Genomic DNA, 10666 nt, shown 5'->3' on the forward strand with positions numbered 1-10666 from the left:
AACATACCTTTATTGGGACCAATTCACATAATGTAAAAGTCACCCATTGAAAGTGCACGTTCTGTACTTTTTCTTTTTTTTGTATACTCCGTGTGGTGCAGCCAACCATCCCACAGCCTAAGTTTAGAGCCTTTTCATCACTTATAGAATTTTAGCAAGGCAGATGCAAGCTTCTGATTAGCACATTTGTATTGCTACCCCAGTCAAGGGCTTTGCCTACTACTATATGGGAGTTAATTTGGAGAGTTTCCACCTAGATCATGGCTCCCTGATCTAATTGAATCTAGCTATACACATTTATTTTGAAATTGAGTTCATAATAGTGTGAAATTGTTTGAGGTCTCTGGGCAGTTTTCTGCCTCCCATTCTGTTATTTGCATATTCTTTCACTTAGTGCATTCAAAACAAATAATAAGAATGGGGTGAGTCTCATCAAGGTACATTGTAAGCATATGTGAATGTGTCACAATGAAACCTCTATTGTACAACTAACAGATGCTTTAAAAAAATATACACCAGGGGAGATGTAGGCAAAAAAAAAATTGTTGTTTTGATGATGCTGGGAATCAAATCCAGACTTTGCCCATGAGGAAAGCTCTATGCCAATGAGATACATCCTCAGCCGGGTAATTTTTATGAGTTTTCCTTTTCTGATATACAATAGTAACATCAGGTTAATCAGATATGAAGACATCTGCAAATAGCCAGAATTGGAGTTTACTTAAGTATAGTGAAACAGGAAAATTTTAAATTGTACCTTAAAGATCTCTGCATAGAGACTATGGAGAAGGTTCTACAGAAATAAAGGTACATTTATATATTTGAAAAGATAATAGCCGGGTACTGGTAGCTCATGTCTGTAATCCTAGCTACTCAGGAGGCTGAGATCTGAGGATTGTGGTTCAAAGTCAGCCATGAGACTCTTATCTCTGGTTAACCACTAAAAAACTGGAAGTGGTGCGATGGCTGAAAGTGGGAGTGAAAATGACAGTGCCCAGGCCCTGAGTTCAAGCCCCGCATCTGACCAAAAAAATGATAGATCAAAGAGCAGTATCAAGAGAAACCATGAAAGACACTGGTTTTCATTGCCAGAAAAGTCAAAGCTTAGTGTTTGAATACCAACACCCACACACCCACCTTAAAACAATGAATCAAAAATACCAACAATTACGTGTGTGTGTGTGTGTGTGTGTGTGTGTGTGTGTGTGTGTGTGTGTGTGTGTGTGTGTGTGTGTGTGTACCAATACTGGGGCTTGAACTCAATTCCTGGATACTGATTCTTAGCTTTTTTGCTCAAGGCTAGCCGTCTACCACTTGAACTACAACTCCACTTGGGGCTTTTTGGTGGGTAATTGGAGATAAGTCTCATAGACTTTTCTGCTTGGTCCTCCTTCAAACCATGAGCCTCAGCCTTCTGAGTTGCCAGAAATATAGGCCTGAGTCACTGGTACTAGTCTTGTTTTATGTTTAGAGTTATACAGCAGATGAAAAACTTTTGTCTGCCTTTCTTAAATTACAGAACATTTAATAGAATTATTTTGAATTTTGTTTTTTTTTCAAGACTGCGGATCAAACCCAGAGTCTCATGCACTTTACCATTAAGACACCTACATGTTGTATTTTTTGTTTACCAACATGATTATACAGTGTGTGTGTGTGTGTGTGTGTGTGCACGCGCACGTGTGTGTATTTGCATTTCCTGTCTAGCCATAACATTCCCAGTCAAGACTTCATCTGAAACCTCTTTTAGACTAGGAAAGGCAAGTATCAGTAGAGGCTCTCCCCAATGAGATGGCTTTCTGGGGAAAGGCCTAAAAAGGACTACCCAGTTTTGGTACTTTAAAAGAAAGAGAACTCACATGAAAAGAAAAACAACGAAGAGGGTCTATTCCTAGTTTCATTTTCATGGATTTCTTTAAAAAAAATATGGTCTAATTATCCCACCATTTCAATTATTATTGCAGTTTAATACTAGGTTTAAGTCTCTGCCTTGCTAATTTGGGGTTTAATAATAGGTTTGCTATCTTTCTACATTGATCTGGAGACTATCCCAGGAAATGCTCAGGTCAAAATCCTTGCAGAACGAGACTTTCTCTTATAGACTATATCCAGTCTATCAGCAAATTCGCTCAATTCTGCTTTCATTTTGAATCTGATCAGTTCTCTATGACTCTATCCTAGGTGAACCCCCCTAATTTCTCCCATAAGAGTTATTGCAGTCTCCTCTCAGATGGTCTCCTTTTCTGTGTTTGTGTTGCCGTGTTTGTTGTTGGCCTGTGTAGACCCTTTTACAAGCCTAGACTGTATGTAAATCATTTGTCAGTAAGCCATTCCCAGACCCTCTAGGAATTTCCTATCTTACTCAAAGGAAAAGCCAAGTCCTGCTTGAACCAATCTAACCCTAATGTCTGCTTTGCCCTCATCTTTTCCTATTCCCTCCATCACTCAGCTCCAGCCCAGGGGCCTCCTTGCTGTTCCTCAAACCCCCTGACAAACTCATCATAATCCTCAATGCTAGTCCTTCACACTTAGCATTCCTGCTACCCAGAACTGACTTCCAAATGTCCCTTTAGGTTGGTAGTAGAGATGAAAGAGACAGAGGAAATATCTCCTACCTCCTCCCCTCTCTCCCTGTCTCGCCTATTCAAAACCTATTTTGAAAGGTAATGGTTAGATTATAAGCAGGGAGTATTTACATTGTATACTATGTACACAGACTTCTAAATTAAAGCTACTCAGACGATTTGAAAATAAAAGGATAAACAAAGACAACCTAAGAAAACAGACTGGGGTTATGACTCAGTTTGCTTCATACATGCAAGGTCCTGGATTCAATCTTGAACAATGCAAAAATAATAATGATTTTAATTTAGGATATAGAGTAAATATTATGTATAGACCCTTTCAAAAACAGGTTTTAGCATGTCAAGACTCAAGGATGTAACAGACAAGTCTTAGTTGTAACACATTCTAGGCTCTTGGTTCAATTACAATAAACAAAAAATAAAGGTGTGAAAGAAGAAACATCACACAAATGGAATATAGTTAGTGAAAATACAGAGGCCAAGATATGGAGACCAACACTAGACATGCTGAATAATGAGTAGAGAATTAAATACAAGGTAGCTAGGGTTATATTATGAAGGGCTTTGAACATCCAGGTGAAGAGTTCAGATTTAATCTATTAGTTAAGGTGGACATGATTCATAAGTGAGGTAATTTAAAAATTTTAAAACAGGGTAATCAAAAGACAATGGGAACACAAATGCAAATGTATCTGACTTAGGATATTTCAGTGTGAAGTGTCCAGGTTTTAAAACAGAGTTCCAGATGCCTTTCTCTTGGAGTTCAATTTACTTCTCTGAGGTCATCATGTCTAAGCAGGACTAGACATTACAGTGAATATTTAATCATTATAATTGGCATTGTGATTATTGATTGATGTTTTGTACATGGCTAGTGATCCATCTTGAGAAAGTCAATGGAATCTTAAAAGTAATGGATGGAGAGTAGAAATTGTGTAGTGAAGAAACTAGGAGCAAGCATGAATTGAAATGGAGAGAACTATGATAGTAAACAGTGCAGTCTCTCAGCACTTGTGTATGAAATGTTTTAAGATGTTTGTGCTAATTAGGCCTATGATCTAGTTTGTTCTTCATGACAACACTCTGACATAGCTTTTTCTGTCCTTTACACATATTTCCCTCTTCCCACAATTTAAGGTTCAGAGGGAAATAACTAATTTGATAAGGGCCCCAGAGGTGAATCTAGAAAGGTGGGTTTAAGGACCAGTGCTGGTGGCTCATGCCTATAATCCTAGCTATTCAGGAGGCTGAGATCTGAGGATTGTGGTTCAAAACCAGCCGGGGCAGGAAAGTGTGAGACTCTTATCTTCAATTAACCACCAGAAAACTGAAAGTGGGGCTGTTGCTCAAGTTGTGGAGGGCTCACCTTGAGCTCAGGGACAGCACCCAGGCTGAGTTCAAACCCCACAACCAAAATAAATAAATAAATAAAAATGGTGGGTTCAAGATCTGCAGCCAGATTTGTCTGTCAATAGTCACCTATAATAGGATATGGAAGGAAAGTAGCAGAGAGGGAAAAAAGATGCAAAATAAATGTTAGACCATCTTCCCACAAAAATAAAGAACAACAACAACAAAAAGAACAGAAAAAAAAGTAGAGAGAGAAATTTTGAGGCGGTTGAAAGGCCACAGGGTATTCTGATATTGCCGGGACATCTGTTTGTTCTGCTAAGATCACCGGAATAAAAAAAAAGAGAGAGAGAGAGAGAGAGAGAGAGAGAGAGAGAGAAGGTCAAAAATGTCTCAGAAGTGGTGATGGGACACTTGATCAGAAATCTCTGCAAAGATTATCTGTTGCTAGGATTTGTTTCCAAGTCAGCTGGTTGTTCTCAGGGGATTATGTAGGTGAAACTTTGATGTGAAATCCCATTTTGCCTACTTTGAGATGAACCAAGATGAAAGAGTGTGACATGAGGCTTATGTGTGAAGAAATATCTGAAGGGCTAAGATGCTCCCAAAGAACAAGAAATAGCAGGAAACATTGTGAGGTCTTGCTACACAGCAATGAAACTGAAGTTGGAGATCGTATAATCAGGTGGAAGACATATTGAAGTAAATCAACACAATATAATCCTGGGCAGATTTTTATGATACAGAACCTGGGGATAGAAACGTTTGGTGGCACTGTGACAAATGAGTCCTGAAATAAACACTGAAATTTATATCTAATTAGAGATTCTTTTAGATATTTGAAACACTGTGTCCTGAATCATACATAGAAGTTTAGGGGATATGTCGGTTTGGCTGTGTCCAAGGGCAAAGTTATAAGAATTTAGTTTCAAGAGCTGAATAATTTTTGGTTTTAGAATAGAGCCAATTATTTCATTTCATTTAATAGAATAAGCATTCAGATGGGCTGAGCTGAGGTTTTAGGGATAGAAAAATTATGAAGAAAGCAAAGGCAAAGAGTGGATTGTTTGTTTCAAAGCTCCTTTCCTTTGAAGTTTGGGATGGAAGGATAGAAAAATAGAAAAATAACTAATTGGTTAACATTAGGTTATTTAATTTTTTTGTGATACTGGGGTTCGAATTCAGGACTTCTTGCTTGTTAGTCTGGCACAATACCACTGAATTACCACCCTTAGGAAATTTAGAAAACAATGGCAAGAGAAACACATTCTACCCAGGAAGTGTGTTATTTTTACACATTTCTTATCATTGAAGATGCATTTGAAGACAATGCAGGATTAGGAGTTTGCTTCATACTACACGTGCAGTTTCTTAAAGCTCTTACTCAGTGAGTATTTATGCTCCTGTGCTTACTCATAAAAGAACATGAGATCTGCTTGCATTTTTTTTCCCTCTGAGAGTCACTTGCCTTGATCAGACATTGTTGGCTGATTCTACCTCCTTTAGGATTATATCCACTCCCCCTTTTTAAAAGATACTAATTAAAACTTAACTGAGACCAGGTCCTGGTGGCTCTTGATGAGTTTTGAGGATCACTTTTCAAAGCCAGCCCAGGCAGGAAAATCTGTGAGACTCTTATCTCCAATTAACCACCAGAAAACTGGAAGTGGAGTTGTGGCTCAATGCATTAGACCCTAGCCTTGAGCAAAATAGCTCAGGGACAGAGCCCAGGCCCTGAGTTCAAACCCCACGACTGCCAAAACAAATAAACAACAACTTAACTGGTTGGAAGTGCTTCTTTGAAATCAAATGGTACATTTCCATTAGTCAACAGACTGTAGTCTTGCTAATCTTGGGATCTCAACGAGAAACTTGCCAAGACTGACCCTTTGTAGTTAGTACCTTGCCATGGAAAGGTGTGTCCAGGACGCCTCCTGGTGGCTGTTGCAGAACTTTGCATTTCTCCTTAGGCTTTCCCACTATGAGGCAGATAGTACTATTAAGCTAAAGGAAAACCAAGAAGGTCATAGAACATGCTGGAAGACGTGGGCTACTTCTCTGTTCAGATTTTCAACATCATCATCTTGGGGGCTGTGTTTATTTCTTTCATCCTTCTGAAATTTCTAGATAGTGTTGGTCAAGCAAAGGGTAGAATAAGTAAGCAACCTAACCACCAAAACCAATTTTAGATGACTATAGTTATGACTAAACTGTAGTAACCATCCAAGAAGATAACTTCTCTGAATCCTTCCTTGACTGTGAAGTATTAATGATTTCTATAGCATTTGGATAGGCTGTTGAACAGAACAACAAGAATAAGTGAGCAGGTATGGTGGGCCCAGTATGAAATGTGTTAAACAAAAAGTATTGGAGAATGGGGACATCATTCTTGGTTGCAAGAGACCAGACCAAGCCAAAATGGAGTCATTAATGCTAAATGCCGTGGAACTTTGGCCTGAAATGTCAAGGAAATGATAGATTTCCCCAAACAGACCACTTCTTCCAGAAAACAGGAGATTCCAATCTACTTGTATAAATAAGGAAGTACCCTGTACTCTAATCCCTATAAAAAATAATTTGGAGCTAGGGACGTATCTCAGTAATGGAGTACTTGTCGAGCAGGTGTGAGGCCCTGGATTAGAACCCCAGACTACCAAAAAATGTAACCTGATTTTAACTATTTAAACTTTATTATTTTGAGTCCTGCTCTCACCTTATAAAATCTGTCCTGCTCTTGCCTGGTGGTGGTGGTGGTGGGGTGCTCATTCTGTTCCGTACAAAGGAGACTGCCTCAATTTCATAAACTGATAAAAGCCAATTTGATCTATAACTAGATTTGCTGTAATTTTGTCTTTTGAGAAGAGCTTCAGAATCATTTTATTTTCATGACAGCTCTGAGATAATCCTATTATCCCCATTTAATAAGGGCTCAGAGGGGTTAACTGACCTGGCTAAGAACCCTTACCTCTTTGTTTGGGACCCACCCAGGGTGCTCATTAATGTGTACTGAGCACTGAGAATGTGAAGATAAAAGAATTCCCTTCAAACAAACATTGTGTAATAGCTTAATTGAAAGCAGATACTTACAGTGTGATATCTCTTACATCTTTCCTTAGAAGAGCTAAGATACAGAAACGATTGTGCTGCTCATTGACACATGCATGGATGAAGAAAATGTGGTATGTGCCCAAGGGAGAGCTAGTCAGCTGTTAAAAAGAATGGAATTCTGTCATTTGAAATAACATGGATGGAATCGGACATTAAGTGAAATAAGCCAGGCACAGAAAGACAGGCACTACGCCTTCTCACAGTTACAGTTACGTAGAAGCAAGAAAGTCTGTGGTGTTAGTTCACTGTAGGATGGTGATCTATAGCAAATGTTTTCATGATAAAGAAATGATAAATGAGGACACAGGCTTGTTTAGCTTGCTTTAAACATTACACAATGCATACATGTAGTGAAACATCACGATACTCCATGAATGCTTTTTGTCATTATGGGTTGGTAACCATTTCATTTGATTGATAAAATTATTATGAAATATGCATATAATTTTTTAAAGAAAGTGAGCCAGATGCTGCTGGTTCATGCATATCATCCTGGCTTCCATGAAGCTAAGATTTGGAAGATCATGGTTCTAGGTCAGCCAGGGTAGAAAACTTCACAAGGCTCCATTCCCAAAATAGCCAACAAAGAAAAGGCAGAGCTAGAAGTGTGATTCAAGTGGTAGAGTTCCAGCCTAGTAAGCATGGGACCCAGAGTTCAAATCTTAGTACTGCCCCTGTTTCCTGAAAAAAATCCTGGTTAAAGCATTTGACTACATTGAACTGATCTCCCCTGATCTTCACTCCTCTTCCCCTTCAGAAACTCATTGGGAGTTGTGGCTTCATAGTGGAGTGAATACTTAGCATGCCCCAGACCCTAGGTTTGGTCTTTATGCTCCACTAAAAGACATAGAAAACCTGCTTGGCCTTGGGTTCTGGATTTTGATTGTATGTCTTGTTAGACCATCTGTATTTATGCTCCTCCTGCCACATAACTCTATCCTGTAATCAATACTATAATAGCCTATTGCTTGTTTAACTCCCCTCCCCACTTTGAGCTGGGGGGGCCGTGTGTTAATAAACTGGAAAATTCAATGGGGACAGGAATGATTTTAGCCTGGTAAACAGTAGGCAATCATTTGTGGCAATCACTCTAGAAAGACCCTCTAATTTTAGACATTTTTTTTCTCTTATGCATAAACATCATCTTAAAATTGTCTCAGAAATGTTAAAATAGATGACCAATGGCAGTTGTTTCTCTGGAAGATGTATGACACCAGGAACTTTAGTCTTTTACCTAGCAGCTTGTCTTTTCCTTCTAATGAACATAGTATTTGTCTTTCATCAAACCCCGAGGCAACCCCTTCCCTCAGACTGCCTGGGAAAATAGGAAGAGGGGAAAGCATGGGATCTTTAGCCATCATCAGGCAAGAGTCCCATGGCCTCCAAGAGTGCTTAAGCCCATTAAAACATAGGGATTTTTCTGAGTGGTGTGGGGAAAGGGATGTTGGTTTATAAGGTTCGGGGCATAACCAGCTTCCCAAGCACAGCCCCAGTCCTAGCTCCAGAGGCAGACATCTGAATTGTGGCCGCCACCGCTGTGCCCATGTTTCTTGAAATAGAGCTTGTTTGGGAGCTATGGCTGGGGACAAGTGAGGTCAAGGGGATGGAGGTTGCCAAGCTCCTGAGGCTGGCACCTGGCAGGGTCTGGCTGTGTCAGCACCTCTGCTGACAGTGGCCAGCTCAGTGGGCAAGATGCTCCTGGCCAAGAAGGGGACAGAGACAGGCTTGGAGTAGAACATTCTCAGGGGTGAGGGGCAGTGACAAGCAGGCTGTGCTTGTCAGAGTAGACCTGTGACAGCTTTCCATAGAGTGTTGCACATGCATCTGCAAAATCCTACAGATCCTAATTTGACCTAATAATGCACCAAATGCAAACTAGCTTAAAACAAGCTGACCAGGAGATTAAAAAAAAAATTATTGTACTCTGTCTTCACAGGAGATCAAACCCAGGGCCTCACACATGCCAGGCAAGAACTTTACCACTGCCTAACTCCTAAACTCTGACTGGTACTTTGTTGTTGGTTGGTTGGTTTTTAGATCACCAGTTTAGACACAGGTGGATTAAGCAGACAGTCAGTCTTGTTAGGATAAAAAAAGTTATCCAGACCCATTTCACAATGACAAAAATTCAGCCTTTTAGATGAAGAGAACCAAATTAGAAAAACAATGACCAGGGTTTGGGGTAGAGCAGGACAGAAATCCTGACTTTGGGTAATTAATCCTTTAGATGTTTCATTTAAATTTAAAAATTAATTCAAGCACTTATTGAACACTTGTTGTATACAGCAACTGTTCCAGGTATTGAGAAGACTGCAATGACCTAAAAAAAATATTTTTGAGGTTGTTCTTTCTTAGGATTTAGAAAGACCCAGAACATCACCAATCATTTCTCAAGCCAGATGCCAAAAGTACTAAAAATAATAAAAATATAGAGTGGCCAAATTTGGGGGTGACAAAGGCACTTCAGGATTAGGATGTAAGCACATATACTAGATGGTAATATTCATTTACAAATGCAAATTAGGATTTTTTTATTTCCAGAGTCTACACTGGGTGGCGCTCTGGGTCAGGACTGAAGCAGAAAGGAACAATGGAGAGTCAATGAATGCTATTTTAAAATGCTTCTGTGCTGAAGCAGCTTCACTGTGAACGAGTGTTGTGAAAGGGAAGAGGTTGCTTTAAGTCTTGATCAAAATGCAAAGTGAAGAGATAGGGAAAAATTCATGTGAAAGCTATTATGTTAGAAAGATGGAGAATCAGGGGTATAAAAAATTAAATCAGATTCAAGGGAGATCTCAAATAGTGTAATTCCTTAGAAAGGAAAAATCACAAGTTCAGCAAAATAAAACACCAGGAAGCCGGTAGTCTTAAGGAGTGGGGTGGGGTCAAGGGGAAAGGGACAGGCGAATGAAGAGGAGAGAATGCAATGATGAATCCAATGTATTTCCTACAAAATTAAAGAGAGGGATGGGTGAGAATGTTGAAAGGGGTCACTTGATCAAGATATAATGTATTTGCAAACTGCTTTGTTAAATAACAACTCCTTTGTACAACTACTTAATACAAAGGAGACACCCTTAAAATTTTAAATCACAGAATGAAGGTGACCACACAGCCTTACTGTCTAGAATAGAGAAAAGGAACCTGTGTTGAGAAACATTAGAATAAAAAAGGATGTGAAATAAATGTGCATGCCTATAACCTCCATGTTGGAGGCTGAGATAGGAGTATCGTGTCTAGACCAACTTGGGCTACAGGCATTCCTTGTCCCCAAAACAAACGAAGAGTTACTATGCAGAGACAGATTACATGAATTGAACATTACCTTTCATAGATATTGAAATAAATGAAATTGATTTAGTTAATTTTAAGTGATGTCTCTAATCAAGCCTGACTTGATAGGTTATCATTATCTTTTGGCCCAAGCTGGCCTCCTATCTTGGTCCTCTTGCTTTCCACGTTCTGGGGTTACAGGAGTGAGCCACTCTGCCCAGACCAGAATTGTTTAAATGTTGTTGTACTGGGGTTTGAACAACACATGTTAGAGGTTGACACAATACTGCTGAAATGTCTCTAAGTTTTTCACTGGTTCTTTTTAGGACAGGGCGGCAGGCATATGCTTG

This window comes from Dipodomys merriami, unplaced genomic scaffold, assembly GCF_024711535.1.
Source record: "Dipodomys merriami isolate MVZ:Mamm:240054 unplaced genomic scaffold, mDipMer1.0.p SCAF_14, whole genome shotgun sequence".
NCBI lineage: Eukaryota > Metazoa > Chordata > Mammalia > Rodentia > Heteromyidae > Dipodomys > Dipodomys merriami.